Below are 22,710 nucleotides of genomic sequence, written 5' to 3' on the forward strand. Positions count from 1 at the left end.
TACATGGTGTGGCATGCAGGATCTTAGTTCCCTGGCCAGAGATCTAACCCATACCAGCCACACTGGAAGTGTTTAGTCTTAACCACTGATCCATGAGGGAAGTCTCTGCTCAATACCTTTGACAAATTGAACTGAATTATAAAATGCCCATGGTTGTGAAATTCATAGAGACTATGATATAGATATGATATATGTATGTCTATAATATATATCCCTCCAAATCTATATATTTATATACCTATGTGAATGATATGACCGTAACTATTACTATGAAAATACAAGTTACTAATATTCTTAAACACTTGTATAATTTTAACCAAACAGTGAATTTCACCTTTCACAGATTTTCACCAATAATTTTTTCTACAACTTTGAATATCTATTGTTACAGAACCAAAAAACATAATTTGGTCATGTTTCAAATATATAAGTAGAGAAGAAATATTTGATTTGAAGGAACTATTTAAAAATACTGTTTTCAGACCAATTTACTTTTAATGTATATCAGTTATTTTTTAAACATATGCAAAATTACTTGAATAATTAATATTTTCCCTTTGTTGTATAGGAAGGTGTCAAATTGCTAATCTCTGACTCTGAATTTCCCAGCACTCACTGTGAATTTGTTAAAAAAAAAAAAATAGAAGCTAGAATGCTAAAATCTAAAAGGAACTTCTATTTTAACAAAAATACCAAAGAGTTAATTAAAAAACATAAACTTGGCTGGCACATTCTCTGAAACATACGAGCCTGCTAGTTAAGAGGTAGGTAGGTAGAAATTTTAACTATTCTATTTTCTCTGAATTTCATTTTAAAATAGATGTATTTGGCACCTATCTAAAGAGATAATTGGCTCACCTACTTAAAACTGCATGAAGATTTGGTTTACCCTTGTACTCACCCACAACCCATTATTACCTACCTTTCCATAGCGATTTAGATACTCTATTTGCCAATGAATGGCATGGAGGTTTGCTAGAATTGGCATGCTACACTTTTGGATGCATAGTCTCCATAGATGAGGGAAGAGACAGAAACCTGGGAACAAGTCATAATTGGAGTGGGAAAGTTTCACCAGCTGTACTGCTTTAAAGTACCCAAAAACTTTCATATGGACAGCAAAGGATTCCATCTGGTCAGTAAGGGTATAGCAGTAAATGCCAGAAGACATTGGAAAATTTGGGTACTGTCTAACAATAACAGCCACTCTCCATTCCATCTCAGGAGTGAGGATCTATGAGAAAGATGTTAATAGCAACCAAACAGAGACTAAGCGGGAGTAAGAGTATTACTGACATAATACTACTAACAGTTATGTTAGGAACACCAGAGCTGAGACGCAAGGACTGAGATGAAAATAAGACAAGCTTCAAGGATTATAGTACAAATTTTCAAGAATACAAGAATACAATATCAATATTAAAAATTGCTTTGGAGGTAATAAATAACAATACTGACATAGGGAAAAAAGTAAAGTGATGTGGAATATGAACATGAGGAGTTCAACCAGAAGATGGAGAATAGAAGATGAGTTAAAACATTAATGAAATATATTGTCCATGGGAAGATAACATAATCGAAATCTAACATAAAATTATTTATTTATAGCCTTAAGAAGCCAAACACTTAAACAGAATAAATATTCAAAACATAGCTGAAGAAAACATCTTGGAGATGAAACAGACAAAGCTGAACATATCAAAAACGTTCACCATTGTTTAGATCACAAAAAGTCAGACACAACTTAGTGACTGAACAACAACAGTGACAATTCAGGAAAATGTTTTTAATTGAAAAATAAGAGAACGTGGACTATAAGTAATAGACAAAAAACTAAGAAATCTAAGAAACAAAAATCACACTGGCTTAATGCTTCTAAATGTTAGTCAACAATGGTCAACATGTACAGCATCGAGAAAGTATCTTAATCCATTAATCAGATCAGCCACTCAGTTGTGTCTGACTCTTTGTGACCCCATGGACTACAGCACGCCAAGCTTCCCTGTCCATCACCAACTCCCAGAGTTTACTCAAACTCATGTCCATTGAGTTGGTGATGCCATCCAACCATCTCATCCTCTGTCATCCCCTTCTCCTCTCACCTTCAATCTTTCCCAGCATCAGAGTCTTTTCCAATGAGTCAGTTCTTTGCATCAGGTGGCCAAAGTACTGGAGTTTCAGCTTCAACATCAGACCTTCCAATGAATATTTCCTTTAGGATGGACTGGTTGGATCTCCTTGCAGTCCAAGAGACTCTCAATAGTCTTCTCCAACACCACAGTTCAAAAGCATCAATTCTTCTGTGCTCAGGCTTTCTTTATAGTCCAATTTTCACATCTATACATTACTACTGGAAAAACCATAGCTCTGACTAGACGGACCTTTGTTGGCAAAGTAACGTCTCTGCTTTTTAATATGCTGTCTAGGTTGGTCATAGCTTTTCTTCTAAGGAGCAAGTATCTTTTAACTTCATGGCTGCAGTCACCATCTGCACTGATTTTGGAGCCTGAAAATCAAAGTCTGTCACTGCTTTCATTGTTTCCCAATCTATTTTCAATGAAGTGATGGGACCAGATGATGATCTTAGTTTTCTGAATGTTGAGTTTTAAGCCAACTTTTTCACTCTCCTCTTACACTTTCATCAAGAGGCTCTTTAGTTCTTTGCTTTTTGCCATTAGGGTGGTGTCATTTACATATCTGAGATTATTGACATTTCTCCTGGCAATCTTGATTCCGGTATATGCTACATCCAGCCTAGCATTTCGCATGATGTGCTCTGCATATAAGGTAAATAAGCAGGGTGATAATACATAGCCTTGATGTATTCCTTTCCCGATTTGGAACCAGTCTGTTGTTCCATGTCCAGCTCTAACTGTTGCTTCTTGATCTGCATACAGATTTCTCAGGAGGCAGATTTAACCCATGAATGATATATTTAGCCAAATTACTATACATATAAGACAGTAAGATAATTTCATAAATCAAGGACTTAGAAAATATACTGACAATGAATTATTTCAGAAAATAAAATCATCAAAAAATTTAAGTTATTCATCAATGATTTCAAAACTAAAAACTAATGAATAGAGAACTTGTGGTGCAAAATTGTTAGTGGCATTCACTAAAACCATTTAAACAGTTGTTCAACTGATAGTACTAAATTTTTTGAAGCATCATTAAATGAGAAAATTGCCATCTAATATTCAGGATTTAAAACAAAAGCTAAAGTTCAAAATGGAGAGAGGGTAGATAATTTTTTAAAGGTCACTAATTTCATCCTATCATACAGAAAGATGTTAAAAGATACTGTTTCATTTTTTATTTGGGTAATTTAAAATTTTCATATCAAAGCATTTTAAATCCATTAAAGTATCATAAAGAAAGTGAGAGTTTAGTCTCTCAGTCATGTCTGATTCTTTGTGACCCCATGTACTGAAGCCCGCCAGGCTCCCCCAGGGCATCTTCCAGACCCAGGGATCAAACTCAGGTCTCCCACATGAACATTTAGCAAATCATAGGGAGTAATAAAACATCCATGTGCGTACTGCTGCTGCTGCTGAGTCGCTTCAGTCGTGTCCGACTCTGTGCAACCCCATAGACAGTAGCCCACCAGGCTACCCCATCCCTGGGATTCTCCAGGCAAGAACACTGGAGTGGGTTGCCATTTCCTTCTCCAATGCATGAAAGTGAGAAGTGAAAGTGAAGTCGCTCAGTTGTGTCTGACTCTTAGCGACCCCATGGACTGCAGCCCACCAGGCTCCTCCATCCATGGGATTTTCCAGGAAAGAATACTGGAGTGGGGTGCCATTGCCTTCTCCGTCCATGTGCCTACCACTCAGGTTAAACAGATTTTTTCTTTTTTTTTTTAAATTTTATTTTATTTAACTTTACAATATTGTATTGGTTTTGCCTTTTGTTATATGTGCTTCAGATTGCTTCCCCTTCATTTTCATTTTATTTTTTTAAATAAAATATTAAATAAGCAGTTCATGGTTCTTCGTATCGCTCCCCTATCCCTATTCGCTCACCTTCCTTTACAGTTTCTATTACTATCCTGAAGTATAACTTGCCTGCCTGCATTGTTTCTATGGTTACCAAATATGTTTTTATCTTTCACCAAAGCATAAAACTGATTTATATGTTTTAAAATTCTACAGAATGTATCATGATTTATGTATCATTTTAAAACAGTATTGAATGAAAAATGCAAATTATAGAATTATGGAAATCCTACAGCAGTTAAAATGAATGAAGTTGACTTATATATACTAACATAAGTAAATATTAGAAACATACAGTATAAAAGCTTGTATTCTGACATTAGGAACGAAGAACAACTGACACCTTCTGGTATTTTGTGTTTGTGAAATATTAAATTATGGTCCCTGCCAGCCACTTGGTGCAACAGCCAGTTTTTCCATGGCCTGTGAGAGGCACAGTGTCCTCAGGCTGTAAATCACTGGGTTCAACTGAGATTATATAACAGATGTTTGTAAAATGGGAGATAAGAGACTGAGAAGTCCTGCTCTTTTGGACATATAGAGTAGTCTGCACTCTCTTGCTTGCTTTGTAATTTATTACACAATGTAAATCTACAACTATTTGTTTGTTGTTTGATTTTTAAATTTTGTCAACAAACCATTTTTGCTCAATGAACTCAACATAAAAAGTACATATTTAATAAAATGTTAAGTATTACACTTCTATTTCTCAGTAAGTTTGATGATGAAGTGTGTGATTTGCAAGATAAATGTTTTAATATTTGTCATTCACTCTAGAGATCCTAAGGTTCCCCTGGTGGCTCAGATGGTAAAGAGTCTGCCTGCAATACAGGAGACCTGGGTTTGAACCCTGGGTCAGGAAGATCCCCTGGAGAAGGAAATGGAGAAGGCAACTCACTCCAGTATTCTAGCCTGGAAAATTCCATGGACAGAGGAAACTGGCAGACTACAGTCCATGGGGTCATGAAGAGCTGGACACAACTAAGCAACTTCACTTTCTTTCTAGAGACCCTAGTAATAATAACAACCACAAGAAAGCCAGAAGATATAAATCTGCTGAAGAAGTATCAAAATCTACTCAAAACTCAGTAGTTAATCAGAGAAGACTAAAGGTGACGATTTAAGATGTGCAGATGCAGAAGGTAGATTATGTGTCACTCTACAAATACTGACTTTTCGTGTAGATAAAATTACTATTTCCTAAATTGACTTCACTCATTTTCAAGTCAAGTTTCTTCATGTATGTGTAAAAACTGCATCAATATATTTTAATATGTTAATTTAATTGCCAGAAGTAAAATTTTGCAGTAGTTTTTTCTTTCCACTATTATCAAATGCACCAAGTAGAGGATCAGTTAATTTAATTTGAATAATATCTTTATTTATATCGTGTTATTGAAATCAAACTGAATGTTTGTTAATTCATTCTGTCTGAGGCAAAGCAACAGATCTTATTTTTACTGCTGTTATAAATTCAGTTAAACTAAACAAGAGTAAATATAAATAATATTACTCATTTGTGATAATAATGTGAAGACAAACCTTTGTGAAACACAGAACAATGCAAACTATGTCCTTACTAAATTGAGCACAGTGTTGATGGGAATGTAAAACAGTGCAGTCTCTATACTAGAAAATAGTATAGAAGTTCAAAAAAATTAAAAATACAACCACTAGCCGATCTAGCAATTCTACTTCTGAGTATTTGTCAGAAGAAATGAAAACTCTAACGTAAAAAGGTATTCTTACCTCATGTTCATTGCAACACTATTTAAAATAACCAAGTTTAAAAACAACTGAAATGTCCAACAACAGATGATTGGATGAAGAAAATATGGTACATATATATGATGTAACAGTATTCAGCTTTAAAAAGGAAGGAAATCCAACCATATGCAACAACATAGATGAACATGCAGGGTTATGCTAAATGAAAAAAGCCAATAACAGAAGGGCACACGCTGCATCATTCTATTTATATGAAGTATCTAAAACAGTCATATAAAACACCAGTAGAATGGTGATTGCCAGAGATTGAAGGGTGGGAAAATAAGGAGTTGCTGTCCAGTTGGTGTAGTCTCAGTTATATAAAATGAGTAAGTTCTAGAGATCTGCTGTACAGCATAGAACCTACAGTTCACAATCCTGTATTGTACACTGAGAAAGTAATTATATTGTGTTCTTGTTGTTCAGTCACTAAGTAATATCCAACTCTTTGTAACCGGGCTTCCCTGTCCTTTACCATCTCCCATGTGTGTTAGTCACTCAGTCATGTCCGATTCTTTGCAACCCATGGACGGTAGCCTACCAGGCTCCTCTGACCATGGAATTCTCCAGGCAAGAACACTGGAGTGGGTTTCCATTTTCTTCTCCAAGGAATCTTGCGAGCCAGGGATCAAACCTGGGTCTCCTGCATTGCAGGCAGATTCTTTACACTCTGAGCCACCTGGGAAGCCCTACCTCCTGGAGTTTGCTCAAATTCATATCCATTGAGTCAGTGATGCTATCCAACCATTGTATTCTTAGCAGAATAAAGAAGCTCATAAAACATTAAAGGTTAGTTAGTTATAGTATAAAAGTAACTGAACAACAAAATGTGATGATGCTAATATTGAATAAAATAATAGCTCAGACTGTCAGTATGTGATGTCTCCCTGCTCAGTTCAGTTCAGTTCAGTCACTCAGTTGTGTCCGACTCTTTGCGACCCCATGAATCGCAGCACGCCAGGCCTCCCTGTCCATCACCAACTCGCGGAGTTCATTCAAACTCATGTCCATCAAGTCAGTAATGCCATCCAGCCATCTCATCCTCCATCGTCCCCTTCTCCTCCTGCCCCCAATCCTTCCCAGCATCAGTCTTTTCCAATGAGTCAAACTTCACATGAGGTGGCCAAAGTATTGGAGATTCAGCTTCAGCATCAGTCCTTCCAATGAACACCCAAGACTGATCTCCTTTAGGATGGACTGGTTGGATCTCTTTGCAGTCCAAGGGACTCCCAAGAGTCTTCTCCAACACCACAGTTCAAAAGCATCAATTCTTCGGTGTTCAGCTTTCTTCACAGTCCAACTCTCACATCCATACATGACCACAGGAAAAACCATAGCCTTGACTAGATGGACCTTTGTTGGCAAAGTAATATCTCTGCTTTTCAATATATTATCTAGGTTGGTCATAACTTTCCTTCCAAGGAGTAAGCGCCTTTTAATTTCATGGCTGCAATCACCATCTGCAGTGATTATGGAGCCCCCCAAAATAAAGTCTGACACTTTTTCCACTGTTTCCCCATCTATTTTCCATTAAGTGATGGGACCAGATGCCATGATCTTTGTTTTCTGAATGTTGCGCTCTAAGCCAACTTTTTCACTCTCCTCTTTCACTTTCATCAAGAGGCTTCTTAGTTCCTCTTAACTTTCTGCCATAAGGGTGGTGTCATCTGCATATCTGAGGTTATTGATATTTCTCCCAGCAATCTTGATTCCAGCTTGTGCTTCTTCCGGCCCAGTGATAATCATCATCAAATGGATCTTAGAAGTACTAAAGTCTTTGAATACCTATTTCAGTCAAACTAGATGTTGTAAAAAGATATTTAACTTTAATATGAATTTATCTTGTAAAGTTTGGTTATATTTCATTCAAAATATTTTGGAAATCTCTATTCATAGTATTCCACAAAGAAATACTTCAAGTTTTAAGGATCTGGGCAAACTGAAACTAGTAAAAATAACTTGCAAATAAGCTCATCCTTATGAACTATATGGTAGACCAGAATAAATGAAGCCTCAGATGGCATACAAGTTTTATTTTTGAAATACTTTTTAATTATTTTGATATATGAAAAGAATATTTTTTAGGAAACTCCTTTTAAAGTTAGATGTAGTGTTGTCTCTATGTATCCATGGGGTATTAGTTCAAGGACCTGCCGCAGAAACCAAAATCTGCAGATACTCAAGATTCATAGTCAGTCCTTGGTCTCCTAGGCTCCTCATTCATGGGTTTAACCAATTTCAGGCCAGTGTAGTACTGCATGTATATATTGAAAAAAATTTGACTATAATTGGACACATAGAATTCAAATTGCTGTTGTTCAAGGGTCAGCTGTATTTATATTATCTAGGAATGAAAAAAAACTGATAAGATCTACAATTCTGGCACAACTTAAGTTGCTGAAATTTTAAAAATTTTCATAAGTTGAAACAACTTATGCTATAATTTTTAAAAATTTGACAAAAATTATATCCCCAATAAAGGTAAGGTGGTAGCATCCAAGAAAATACTCAGACTAAAGTGTTTCTATGCTGTAGTAAAAGGAGAAAACAAAGGAGAAAAAAAAAATAGCAAATTTAGTTCTTTGGTTATTCCACTAGGGAAACTGTTAGATATACAAAAATGGGTTTGGTAAATAAACATGCTAAGAAAGGGACATTATTTTTACAGAGTGTTAGTCTGACTCAAAAAAGGGGTCAGTTAAGGAAGAATACTTACAGCATTTCAGAAACTAGAGTTAGCCATGGATGATGGCTTCATGGCAGAAGTTAGTGAGCATGATCTGGGCAGAGAATTGTCAGATTTATAAACTAGGTGACTTGTTGAACAAGCCAGCAGTCTTTGGAACATTTGAATCTGGGTGGTATTACTGCTACTGATACCTTAGCTTGACACATAAACTGTAAAATGAGTTACAATATTTTATTTGTTCTTAGATTATCTGTGTTGCAGGTCACAGTTTGATACAGTTAATCTGTTTGCAAGTCACAGTTGTTTTTTTTTTCCCTTCCTTTTTCAGGTTGTCATTTTCTGGTTCAACTCTCATGTCTACACCAAGGAATACACATCTACAAAAAAATTTTAATGACAATAGTATTCTAAATGTGTGAATGAACCATACTTTTAAAAACAATCCATTATTATTTTGGACATAGATGATTTTCATTTTAATGTTAGATATTACTTATCCTTCTACATTTATGAGTGAGCACTTGCTCAGCTATTTCCTTAAATAAATTCCTAGAACTGGGATTTCTAGGTCAAGGAAAAGAACTTCTTAAAAAAGGCCTCTGATTAAAAAAAAACAAAACTATTGAAGTAGAGTTGGCTCTCCATACCCGTAGATACAGAATATGTGGATAAGAAGGACTCACTGTACTACACTGTCTTATATAAGAGACTTGAGCATCCTTGCATTTTGGTATTTGTGGGAACCAAGGGACAACTATAATCTCCAGAGCCTGCATCAGCTAAGCATGAGTTTTTGGTTTACCTCCACTAGGTCAAGGATAATTCATTCATTCATTTATTCAACAAATATTTATTTAATGTCTATTATGTAAGGGACTGAGTAATATCAGTGTACATGTTTTATGAATCATGGTGGTAAAGAACTTAGGAGAGCTTAATAAGTGCTCTGAGAGCATGTGGCTCCATCTCACTCAGTAAGGTGTGAAGGACATTCTGGCTACAGCTGCCTGTTGAGGCAAGATAAGGAGAGATTCACATGAAGAGCAGCTGGCACTTCTAATACTGGCTAGGACAGCGTGTTTGATATTCTCTGTGAGCCACTTGATACTGAAGGAGGCCAAGAGTCGTCTTGAGAAGGGAGAGGACCCTAACAAATACAGACTGGAGACAAACAACTAGAGGGAAAAACAAAGCTGAGAGGGAAGTGGGAATTGCAGGCAGTCAGTAGGAAGAGTGATTCATGTTTTTCAGAAAATTATATAGTGCAGTAGAGAGTCTCAAAAGAACCCACAAATCACCCTTTCAGTGAGAGCATGGGGCTGCCTGATATAATAAAATGTACCACCAGTCAAGCAATAACAGCACAAGTCTCAGAATTCCCTATCTTTTCTTTCAACTCTACTTTCTCTAAGAAAATTAGGAGAAGTAAAAAACTGACCATGCCCTCACTCCCTACTGTATGTCGTCCAGTTGAAAGTCAAGTCTGAGCCAAGAGAGGGAAACTACTTTGAATTGGAGGAAATTTTGAAATTTTAATTTAGTTTAGGCTAGAGTTTTTATTACCTGAATTTGAGGATATACCTATAGCTGGAAATGAATGCCAAGCTACAGGACCTGCCTGAGATATAGTCAAGGAACAACTCAAGATATCTAGCAGAGAGGACATCAGAAAGCAATAAATAGATAGAAATAAAGCTCTTTTATAATTGTACTTTAACAAGCTTGCTCTGTGCAATAAACTGGCTAAATAGGCACTTACAATAAGATCAACAAATCCTATTAAAGTAAGGTCACCTATATCAGCTATACAAGAAGAGTGCTAACCTAGATTCCAAAGTCCCATGAAAGCTTCCTGTGAAATGTAATTTTGCAATTTAATTGAAAAATTTTAAATGCAGTAGAAGGAATCCTGACAGTAGGAATCGGCCAATTATGTCACAGGCAGTGAGCAACCAACATTGCAGAGGTAAGAAATGCAGTACTTCATTACATCATCTCACTTGCAAGAATTTTCAGAAGTACAACAACCCTGAAAAGTGGCCTAGGTGAAAAAGTTCTCATTACTTTTTGACTGTGGCATGTTTGGCAAGAAGTATAGGAGCATGAGGCTCTCAATGCCCAAAGGTCCAGTTAATAAGAATGGATTCATTTCTTTGTTACCCTGACAGTGGTCCTACAGTGAAAAGAATACATGCATCATAGGCTATCTGCTTCTTCAACTCTTCCCTCCTAGTGTGGGAAATAGAATATGAGCAAGGAGTTACCATCCCTCGCCAAAAAAAAAAAAAAGGCTGTTAGGCTTTAGAAGTGAACAGTGACTAGATGCTAAAGAGCATTACAGTGCATTTTTAAAGAATGCAGACTCTGTGTTTTGGAACTCCCTGGTGGCTCAGCTGGTTAAGAACCCACATGCCAATGTAGAACATGCAAGAGATGTGGGTTCGATCCCTGGTTGGGAAGATTCCCTGGAGACGGAAACAGCAACCCACTTCAGTATTCCTGTCCTGCCTGGAGAATCCCATGGACAGAGGAACCTGGCAGTTACAGTCCATGGGGTCACAAAGAGTCAGACATGACAGCACATACTCACACACAGACTCTATGTTTAGAGCAACAGGAGCTACTCAAATATTTTAAGCTTGACAGCTGTTCTGGGAACAACTGAGAAAACTGGACTGGAGGAAATTATCAGAGGCAGAGTGACCACTTAGAGGTTGTAGCAATAATTTAGCTGAGAAATTAGGAGAACCTGATCTAAGGTATTAGCAATTAGGGACATAAATATTGGACACGTAACTGGAAGCTAACTAACCAGGACATAAGTGACAATTTGGATACAGAGGAAGTAAGAGAATACTTGGTGGCAAGTTGCCAAGGGGGCCCTGCTACTCCTTACTAAGCCCGTGGCATGTAGCCAACAGAAATCATAAAGAGGAGGGCATACACAGATTTTTAAAAGAGTAACTTTCTCCACTGGCAAACACAGCCCTGTGGTGCCTTGGCATTACCCAACAGAATACTACTACCCTTCTTCTGTTGAGAGGATTAAGAAGAGAAAAAAGTGAAGACCCCTAAAAGATGGAGGGCATTTGAGGTGGGGTATAATTGAGAGGCAGGAGTTGTCTGGAATATTATTTTCCCTATCATTCTGTGTTAGACCTTTAGATTACCTGCTGAAAGGTAAAATTGACCTTTTCCAGTCCTGTGGTCACTGCTGAGTGGCTTAAAATAAAGCCACTTTAAAATAGGAGCTTAAAATTAAATTAGAATTTTATTATTTGTGAAGAATCAGCTCAACCTGAGGTTTATACTCTTTTGTCTTTGCCTAAAAGTGAATAAGCTCTGAAATTATTTTTTAAGTACAATTTGCAAATCCTGGAAAACACAATGACTAAGCAAACTCATGCACAAACAAGCAAATAAAAACAACAAACACACATGGAAAAAGATTTCAACAGTCCAGAAACTAATTATCTTACATGTCTTGGTCTATGACTTTCCTAATCATCACCCCTGCCAATAGAATCTTTTAGCCATATAGTTACATTATAGTTATATTTATTCAACTATGAATAGTGTTAAAGTCTATGATATCTATTCTTTGCACCATACATACTATTTGCTTTGGGACATCACATTATTTATTTAAAGAAAGAGCCATTTAAAAAACTTTTTATGAGACACACTGAAATGATCTGTGATTCATGACTCATGATCCAAAATTCCCACATCATCTGACTGCACTGTGCAAAATCTTGACACCCAAATAGAACATCAAAAATTGCCAATAGGTTGAGGAGCACCACCCTTTGATACTTCTATTCCACCTCTCCCTTTCATTCCACCACTGCCATTTGCAATGCTTAAAAGTGTTGTTGAAATGGATTGTAGATACCTATCTGTTGGATCATCGAAAAAGCAAGAGAGTTCCAGAAAAACATCTGCTGCTGATGCTGCTGCTGCTAAGTCGCTTCAGTCGTGTCCAACTCTGTGCGACCCCAGAGATGGCAGCCCACCAGGCTCCCCTGTCCCTGGGATTCTCCAGGCAAGAACCCTGGAGTGGGTTGCCATTTTACTTATCTACTTCTGCTTTATTGACTATGCCAAAGCCTTTGATGTGTGGGTCACAAAAAAAACTGTGGAAAATTCTGAAAGAGATGGGAATACCAGACCACCTAACCTGCCTCCTGAGAAATCTATATGCAGGTCAAGAAGCAACAGTTAGAATTGGACATGGAACAACAGACTGGTTCCAAATCGGGAAAGGAGTACGACAAGGCTATATATTGTCACCCTGCTTATTTAAGTTATATGCAGAGTACGTCATGAAAAATGCTGGGCTGGATGAAGCACAAGCTGGAATCAAGATTGATGGGAGAAATATCAATAACCTCAGATATGCAGATGACACGACACTAAGGGCATAAAGCGAAGAAAAACTAAAGAGCCTCTTGATGAAAGTGAAAGTGGAGAGTGAAAAAGTTGGGCTTAAAGCTCAACATTCAGAAAACTAAGATCATGGCATCTGGTCCCATCACTTCATGGGAAATAGATGGGGAAACTTGGAAACAGTGACAGACTTTATTTTGGGGGGCTCCAAAATCACTGCAGATGGTAACTGCAGCCATGAAATTAAAAGATGGTTGCTCCTTGGAAGAAAAGTTATGACTAACCTAGACAGCTTATTAAAAAGGAGAGACATTGCTTTGCCAACTATTATATCCATATATCAGTATCTAGGTTGAAAATTGTGTACTACAGGTATAGGCACTGAAAAGGGAAAATGATCAATGAGAGCAAGAGAAATGAAAGGAGACTCCATTTAAAAAGTGAGACATAAAAATGACTTTGAGGAATGAATAGAATTTACAAAAGGAGACTGACAATGCTTTATAAAGCAAGGAATCAAAAATGTGCAAGGTGTGCTTTATACATGAAGAAACATGTCAGACCAAAATTTGGGCATACCAGTTGTAGAGACAGTAGGAAACAAGATGACAGAGGTAAAATGAGGCCATATGGTCACATTGTTGCTGACTCTGAAAAATATAACTCTCTTCTATCATTCAAGCAGTAGACATTATGTACCTATGTGGCAGGCAAAGGGAATATTCGAGCAGCAGTGTAGGATAAACAATAAATAGTTTGTAAGAATGAAAATGTACCTAAAACAGTTATGTAGCACTACTCTGCAGAAAATAGGTGTCTACTAAGAAACAGTAATGTAAAGACGTCTCTAGAAGGACAGAAACATTTTAGGGTTCCAAATAATGCACTGCACTAATCAGGATGATTTGTCATTTTGGGATCATTTGCTGGTTTTCTAACAACCAATTTATTCTCAGTTCTGAATCATCAGTGTTGCTCTCAGTTGCTGATTTGTATGGTGAGTTATGCTTAGGAATATATGTTGGTTTTCTTCTAGGGAAGGCATCCTGGCTAACTATTTCTTTATCTTTGATATTTCAGCTGTTATATCCTCTTACTTTCTAATGTATTTTCTAAAAAAAAAAAAAAAAAGAAGAGCTTTCTTTCTGTCACTGAGCTAGCTGCAAGTTATAATTGTACTCAGGATTTTATAATACTACATAGTTTCTCAAAAGCAAAATGTAATGTAAACAAATATATTTCCACAGTTGGTGAGTGAGAGGATGAGGGGAGAGTGGAAGGGGCTAGGGAATATATTTATGCAGCTAAAGCAGAAATATTTGAGATGCTCAAAAGGTAAAGTAACAATTGAATCTTTTTTCAACTATTCTTTTTCTTTGCCTATAAATAAAACTAGGAATGGAATTAAAAATTATAAAAGTAATGTAGCTACACGATTGCATATGTTTCACATGAAAGCAGTTTAAAGTATCTTATCTGAAGAAATTTGCTGTGGCATTCTTCAACAGTGCAAATATACTCTGTATTAATGATCAATATTTCTTGATTTTCTAGTGACCAACTGGGTATTTGTGGGTTAATTGAAGAAAATAATTTTTAAATGACAGTATAATAGCTCCTGAGATATAGCCTTAGATGTTAGTAGGTGATGAGTTAATTTCTATCTGCAAAAACCTGCTTTCCATTTTCATTCACCTGGGGAGATGGGTCAGAGTAACTGGACAAGTCTGAAGTCCCTGGGCTTTGCAAGGGTCATAAGTGAAAATATAACTTGTGAAGATTGGAGGCTAATTATCTTTCTGCTATGAAATAGTGACCAGATGTTTTCTTCTGCATCAAGTGATAATTTGAGGACAGCTTAATGGAGCTGATTGTAAATAACACATTTTTAACAGTTTATAAAATCTCCAGATTATACTAATTTGGGTTATAATCCCTGATTTGATTGAGAGATCTTGTAAAACAAAGAAACTGGTAAATGGAAATGTCTGAAAGCAACCCACTTACTTTAAAAAGATTCTCCAGCTTTTGGCAATTTAGTAATCTCTGCATGAATAAACTATGTAAATTGGTGCCATTTTCATAAGCTAAAGCATAGATTACTCACTACACTGAATACTGCAAAAGGAAATAAATTTTGCTATCACTTTTCAGAATATTCTATAGGCAAGAAACAAAAGATGGAGCATAATTTTCATGTAATGTTTGGCTAAAGGACCACTTACTGAGACATTATTATAGATTTTTAAGAAACAGCTTGTGTGCTAAGTTGCTTCAGTTGTGTTTGACTCTTTGCAACCCTGTGGACCATAGACCGCCAGGCTCCTCTGTCTATGGAATTCTCCAGGCATGAATACTAGAGTGGGTTGCCATGTACTCCTCCATGGGATCTTCCCCACCCAGGGATCTAACCTGTGTCTCTGACATCTCCTGCACTGGCAGGCAGGTTCTTTAGCACCACCTGGGAAGCCCCAAGAAACTGAGTGGGTGAAATTTACAGCATAGTGCCATGAAGAACCTTAAAGTACTTTGGAAACTCTGTTTCTAATCATGTTCATCATCTTAAACATGTAGAGAACTCACAACAGCTTTTAAGGATGAGAGTACCATTTAGGATGATAGAGAGGGTAGAAAAAGTTGATACAAAATATCTTAAAAACTATTCTAAGTTTTACAATTACATTTCTTTCATGATGAGAAAAATAGTGAAATGTATGTTTAGATAATTTGGCTAGGAAGTTTATATTTTCTGCATATGTTCATACTTAATATAGCATGATTTAAACTTAAGCCATGTTGGTAGGGACTAGTATTATTTAGCTAAACTATGGTAATGGAATTCCTGCATATCAAAACTTGCCAGTGTTTATATTTCCCTGCGTGGCATTTGCTCTCCCATTTCTTGAGGCTGTAAGTGTAGAAAGGTTGCAGAGAAAAACGCTGGATTACTGAGATGGAAGAATTATTAGGAGGTAGTTCAAAAATACTGAAATCATTGTATTGAAATATATGGTATATACTTACTCACTTAACATGTTTATAATTTTCATATTACTAATATTTAACAACATGCTTTTATGATTTCATAAGGAGTGGGTAGCCTATCCCTTCTCCAGCAGACCTTCCCAACCCAGGGATTGAACCAGGGTCTCCTGCATTGCAGGCAGATTCTTTACCAACTGAGCTATAAGGGAAGCCCAACTTCATAATAGTTCATCAAAAATAGATAAATTTTACTGAGTGCTTCTACATGCTAATGCGAGCGTGCTCAGTCACAGCCTGAATCTTTGTGACTCCATGGACTGTAGCCTGCCAGGCTCCTCTGGCCATGGGATTTTCACAGCAAGAATCCTAGAATGGGTTGCCATGCCTTCCTGCTGTGGATCTGCCCAATCCAGGGACTGAACCCGCATCTCCTGTGTCTCCTGTCTTGCTGTCGAATTATTTACTGATACCCATGAGCCACCAGGGAAGTCCCCTATGGTTCCAAATCATTGTATATTATATCATTAGTCCCCTTAATATTTTGAGATAGGTACTATTATTATATTTTACTATATTTCATAAATGAGAAATACAAAGTAAAGAGAGATGAAGTTAACACTGCACTGTTCAGGGTGAGAAGCAAAGAGTTGGACACAACTGAGTGAATAGATTAGAATAAGAAAATAGAATAGAGTGGCCAGGTGCAGATAGGGGCCGCACTATACCCATATAAGATTTCCTTCTAAGTGCATTGGACTATAGCCCTAATTCATCTTCTTTTCTTATCATTCCTATTATCTAGTCAGAATGCTCATCATTCTCTATGTATTTATTGGCTACAGCATGCAGCTTGTGGGATTTTAGTCCCCCAACCAGGGATGGAACCCGAGTCCACAGCAGTGAAAGCCTGAGTCTTAACCTTCGAACTGACAGGGAATTCCCTCTTTTTTTTTTTTTTTTGGTTAACTACTTTAATAACTAACTGGCTCTCATTTCCTCTTTTACCCCTTCCAAGGCATGGCAACTACAGCTATATTTAAATATAGATATTGGATTGAGACCTCCCTCTATTTAAGATCACTCAGTGACTTCCTATTATGCTTAGAATACATTCTAACACCTTACTGTGACTAGAGTTAAGGTTGTAAAATATTAATATCAATAAACAGAAACTTCAATTAAATACAGTCAGGAAACCAGAAGGGGGAGCTCTTATGCCCTGCAATGATAGCAGATTCGACAGGAAGAAGAAAGTTCTCTTCTTTCCTGGAAAGGACTCAGCTAATGAAAAACCATGAGCTCCTGGTTTATCGGAGCCCTCTCAACCTTCCTGGTTGTTGTTTAGTCACTAAGTCATGCCCAACTCTTTTGCACCCCCATGGACTGTAGTCCACCAGGCTTCTCTGTCCATGGGCTTTCCCAGGCAAGAATATGGAGTGAGTTGTCATTTTCTTCTCCAGGGGATCTTCCCGACCCAGGGATCAAACCCACATCTCCCACACTGGCAGGCAGATTCTTTACTGCTGAGCCATCGGGGAAGCCCTATAAAGTGTTCCCCTTCTTTTCTAGAAAAATATCTGGGAGTCTACTATTTCAGGTCAATATTTTGGTGACTCATATGGAGACAACAGAAGACCCGCAAAAGCTCTGGGTCTGGTGAGCAAACAAGTGCAGTACCCGCAGTTGAGTCCATTATTGCTCCCGACTTTTCTCACTGACCTTGGCGTTTGAAGGTACGTCTTTTTTCTAGATCTGAGTTCACACTATCTTGGCATTTGAAGTTCTCCAGACTGTATTAGGAATGTACATTAAAGTTTTGTCTTTCTGGTTAAGGCCCTGTTCTGTATGTGAGTACTCATTTGGCACTTCAATCTGATTTTGAGTTGAGACTGTTTCAACTGGAGCTAGCTGAGAAGCTACTAGCCCATTCCTTCAGTAACAGGGCTGCTTCACTGCAGTGTGCTGGTTCAACTGTCAGCCCTTTCCTTTGGAACAGGGGCTGTTCTCTGGAAACTGGCTGAAAAAGCCCTTGGCCTGGCTCCTCTAGGACTAGGCTGTTTTCTTAGACTTGGCTAGCATTAGCTTGCAAGCTGTTTGGATTCAGCTGTAAGCTGTTTGAGCTGTTTGAAAATGATTCCTTTACTCCAGACAAAAAACTGAGAAATGGAATCTAAGTTATCTACATATTTTGAGGACAACACCCCTACAGGGACTTCAGGAAATTTTATGTTTGAAAATCATGGTCCCTCTGCATGTGCAATTCTAACTAAATGGGCTTACCTGACCAAAGGCAATTTAGAATATCAATGGACATTATGGAGAGATTTGAAATCCCCAACATTAAATTTCTTAAAATTGGATTGGAATGTAACAGCTCAGAAATTTCCATAACTGAATGGTTTACCTATATCAATCAGTATTTTTAGGCTTCCAAGTGTTTTCAGGAGCCTATAATTGCCTTTTTGCAAAATAAGATTGTAAGATTAGCAAAAGCATAATAGATCAAGATAGCAGAGTAATAAAACATAGAGGTCACTCCACCATCCTGCCAGGAACACATCAAAAATACATCAACATATGCAACAATTACCACTGAAAACTGGCAGAAGAACTGCTATACAACTAAGGCTACAAGAAAAATACACATATAATCAGGTAAAAAGGGAAGAAAAGTTATCGAGTCAAGACATATGCCTCTGAGAGGGGACTCGGACAAAAGGGGTAAATACACAGGTGACAGCTGCCCTGGAGAGTGAGGGATGAGGGACAAAGACGGTGCCCCAGTTCTGGGGTCCTACATGGGGGAGATGAGTCCCTTGACTGGTTCGAGAACCCGTGAGACTGACAGGAGGGCAGTTGGAAGCCTGGACCCCACTCGTGAGGAATGTGCCCAAGCTGGCTGCCCCTGAGGCAGGACTGAGAGGAGTCTGCTGTAGCAGCTGTCAGTTTCCCATAATCACCCTGGTATGAACCCCAGCTCCAGCAGGGCAAAAGCTCTGGCCTTGTTCACTCCATGTCACAGCGTGTCACTGGATCTGGAGTGGCCTCTGGTATACTACTAGAACACAGAAGAGTGGAGCCTGGCTGGGGCAGCAACAGCTATTGGTGTTTGTCCAAAATAGCACTTGAACTTGTCAGAACCTGTCTGGTTAAAATTAAGTCTTCTCATACAGTTGGCTAATAAACACATGAAAAGACGACCCTTATAATCACCTTTAGATTGTATTTTTAAAGAAAATTCTGGTCTTCCTTCAGATGTTAATTCCACCTGGGTAGTTTTTAATTTTGTTTATCAGTGGACTGAAATGGGACCTCTCCCCTTTAGTAAAAAGGACCAGAACAGAATAAAACTATGTCCACTCCAGATTTAGTTAATCTGGCAAACCAGCTCTCTCTCACTCAAGATAAATAACCTAATAAGACCAAAAAATTCTTAATCTTCAACTCCAGCAAATGAATGTTCCTTAACAAAACCAAAACTCTGCTAGTTTCTGCTATTATTGCAAAGAGCCAGAACAATGAAAGAACTTATTGCAAATTTATGTGCCTTAGGCGGCTTCATCCTCTAAACAGCCCTTCCTCCCAAGTTTCATTGACAAGGCCCTGAGGAACTACAGGGCCTCTTCCCAATCCTCCCACTTCCTTGGCTTGAAGAAACATTTATCTCGATTGACTGATACTGAAGGCACACCACTGGTACTCAACCCACTAGTACAAAACAGCTCCTGCCTTGGAGGCCTGAAACCATTCACATAGTGGGGGATCTCTAATGAAACTGAGGAGTTTCTTATCTATGAATTGATTCCATTTTCTTGAGGCTCTTTGAGAGATATACACTCTTTTCTCCTTAGTTCCTCTTTCCCTATCCATTCGCTAGGCTGAGGCTTCTTAGAGAAGTATGATGCTGGAGTATCTTTCTCCTGAAAGGGAGAAATAATTCTACAATTTGACAGTATTCATCAAAGTACAGCCATACTTTGGAGATATTGGGGGTTCAGTTCAGACCAATGCAATAAGGCAAGCATAACAATAAATAGAGTAACATATTTTTTTGGTTTCCCAGTGCATATAAAAGCTGTATTTACACTATATTACTATACTATAATCTATTACGGAGAAGGCAATGGCACCCCACTCCAGTATTCTTGCCTGGAAAATCCCAAGGATGGAGGAGCCCTGTAGGCTGCAGTCCATGGGGTCTCGAAGAGTCGGACACGACTGAGTGACTTCACTTTCACTTTTCACCTTAATGCATTGGAGAAGGAAAGGCAACCCACTCCAATATTCTTGCCTGGACAATCCCAGGGACAGGGGAGCCTGGTGGGCTGCTGTCTATGGGGTCGCACAGAGTCGGACACGACTGAAGCGACTTAGCAGCAGCAGCAGCATAATCTATTAAGTGTGACGTTGCATTGTGGGAGGTGGGAGCGGGGATTGGGACAAGCGGACACGTGTACACCCGCGGATGATTCATGTCAATGTATGGCAAAAACCACCACAATATTGTAAAGTAATTAGCCACAAATTAGAATAAATAATTAATTTAAAGAAGGTTCAGTTCAGGTCAGTACAGTTGCTTGGCCATGTCCAACTCTTTGAGACCCCATGGACTGCAGCACACCAGGCCTCCCTATCCATCACCAACTCCCCGAGTTTACTAAAACCCATGTCCATTGAGTCAGTGATGCCATCCAACCATCTCATCCTGTCATCCCCTTCTTCTCCTGCCTTCAATCTTTCCCAGCATCAGGGTCCTTTCCAGTGAGTCAGTTCTTCGTGTTAGGTAGTAAGAATAGGAAACAGGAGTCCAGAATGGCGATGGCTAAAAGACAAGGAAGGGAAAAGCCCGCAGAAACAGAACAAAGGAAGGGCCAAGAACCGGAGTGAGGACCTCAGGTAGAACAAACAGCACTCCTGCCTAGCCCAATTTACATATGGCAGACCCAGGGGGAGGAAAAAGCATAAAAAGAGGAGCCAAAGGGCCAGGGGTCTTTCTCAAGCATGTTCATTTTTTTTTTTTTTTTCTCTCTCTCTCTCCTCTTTGCATCTTTAGGTCGGCATGTCCTCACGCCTCGAGGATGTATTTTCCTATTATTTTCTAAATAAAACTGAGCTATAACACAGAGCAGTAACACTGATTTGTCCAAGAGCTATAACATGATCTGTTCAAGACCCAAGAGCTATAACACGGTCTGTCTGAGAGCTGTGACATGCCAAGGGATTTAACGTCAGTTGCTTCAAATTTTTGTTGAGACAAGACAGAACTGAGGAGATTACACTCCCTTGAAATTTGCATCAGGTGGCCAAAATATTGGAGTTTCAGCTCCAGCATCAGTCCTTCCAATGAATATTCAGGACTGATTTCCTTCAGGATGGGCTGGTTGGATCTCCTTGCTGTCCAAGGGACTCTCAAGAGTCTTCTCCAACACCACAGTTCAAAAACATCAATTCTTCAGTGCTCAGCTTTCTTTATAGTCCAACTCTCACATCCATATATGACCACTGGAAAAACCACAGCCTTGACTAGACAGACGTTTGTTGGCAAAGTAATGTCTCTGCTTTTTAATAATGCTGTCTAGGTTGGTCATAACTTTTCTTCCAAGGAGCAAGTTTTTTAATTTCATGGCTGCAGTCACCATCTGCAGTGATTTTGGAGCCCCAAAAAATAGTCTGTCATAGTTTCCACTGTTTCCCCATCTAATTGCCAAGAGGTGATGAGATGGGATGCCATGATCTTAGTTTTCTGAATGTTGAGTTTTAAGCCAACTTTTTACTCTCTTTCACTTTCATCAAGAGGCTCTTTAGTTCTTCTTCTCTTTCTGCCATAAGGCTGATGCTATCTGCATATCTGAAGTTATTGATATTTCTTCTGGCAATCTTGATTCCAGTTTGTGCTTCATCCAGCCCAGCATTTCTCATAATGTACTCTGCATCTAAGTTAAATAAGCAGGGTAACAATATATAGCCTTGACGTACCGCTTTCCTGATTTGGAACCAGTCTGTTTTTCCAAGTCCAGTTCTAACTTTCGCTTCCTGACCTACATACAGATTTCTCAGGAGACAGGTCAGGTGGTCTGATATTCCCATCTCTTTAAGAATTTTCCACAGTTTATTGTGATCCACACAGTCAAGGCTTTGGCATAACCAATAAAGGAGATGCTTTTCTGGAACTCTCCTGCTTTTGTGATGATTCAATGGATGTTGGCAATTTCTAAATCCAGCTTGAACATGTATGTACTTTAATTTGAAAATATCTTATTGCTAAAAATGCTAACCATCATCTGACAATGAAGAGTTGCCATAAATTTTCAATTTGTAAAAAACACAATATCCGTGAAGCACAATAATGCAAACTGCAACAAAATAAGATATGCCTGCAACTAACCAGGTGAATTAAATGACCTTCTGACATCTTTTATTCTTTTCATCTATGGGGGCTTCCCTGGTGGCTTAGATGATAAAGAATCCACCTGCAACGCAGGAGACCTGGGTTCAAACCCTGGGTTGGGAAGATCCCCTGGAAAAGGGAATGGCTACCCACTCCAGTATTCTGGCCTGGAGAATTCCATGAATAGAGGAGCCTGGCAGTCTACAGTACATGGGGTTCCAAAGAGTCAGACATGACTTTCACTTTCATGGCAGTATTAGAGCAGATTCTTGAAACACTGATTATTTGTCCCAGTTGAATCAGCTACTGCTTTCCTTATGGGCAAAATCTCCAGCTGAAATTTAGCAAAATTCACAGGGTACCTCCCATCAAAATTCAAATAGACCCCCCCAGAATTTCTTCCCAGAATTAATCAATACTTTATATGTAAAGGGGCTTCCTAGGTGGTGCTAGTGGTAAAGAACCCACCTGCCAGTGCAGGACACATGGGA

General features: G+C 38.4%; 1 long non-coding RNA gene across 1 annotated transcript in view; it reads left to right on the forward strand.

The window, feature by feature from the left end:
- Positions 1-6,643, forward strand: part of LOC139182714 (uncharacterized) — a 45,764-nt gene extending 39,121 nt beyond the window's left edge. Inside the window, exon 2 of the long non-coding RNA XR_011566244.1 lies at positions 4,779-6,643. This is a non-coding gene — a long non-coding RNA (uncharacterized lncRNA). The remainder of the gene's footprint in view (positions 1-4,778) is intronic.
- The last annotated feature ends 16,067 nt before the right edge of the window (positions 6,644-22,710 follow it).

This window comes from Bos indicus, chromosome 4, assembly GCF_029378745.1.
Source record: "Bos indicus isolate NIAB-ARS_2022 breed Sahiwal x Tharparkar chromosome 4, NIAB-ARS_B.indTharparkar_mat_pri_1.0, whole genome shotgun sequence".
In the NCBI taxonomy this organism is placed as follows: domain Eukaryota; kingdom Metazoa; phylum Chordata; class Mammalia; order Artiodactyla; family Bovidae; genus Bos; species Bos indicus.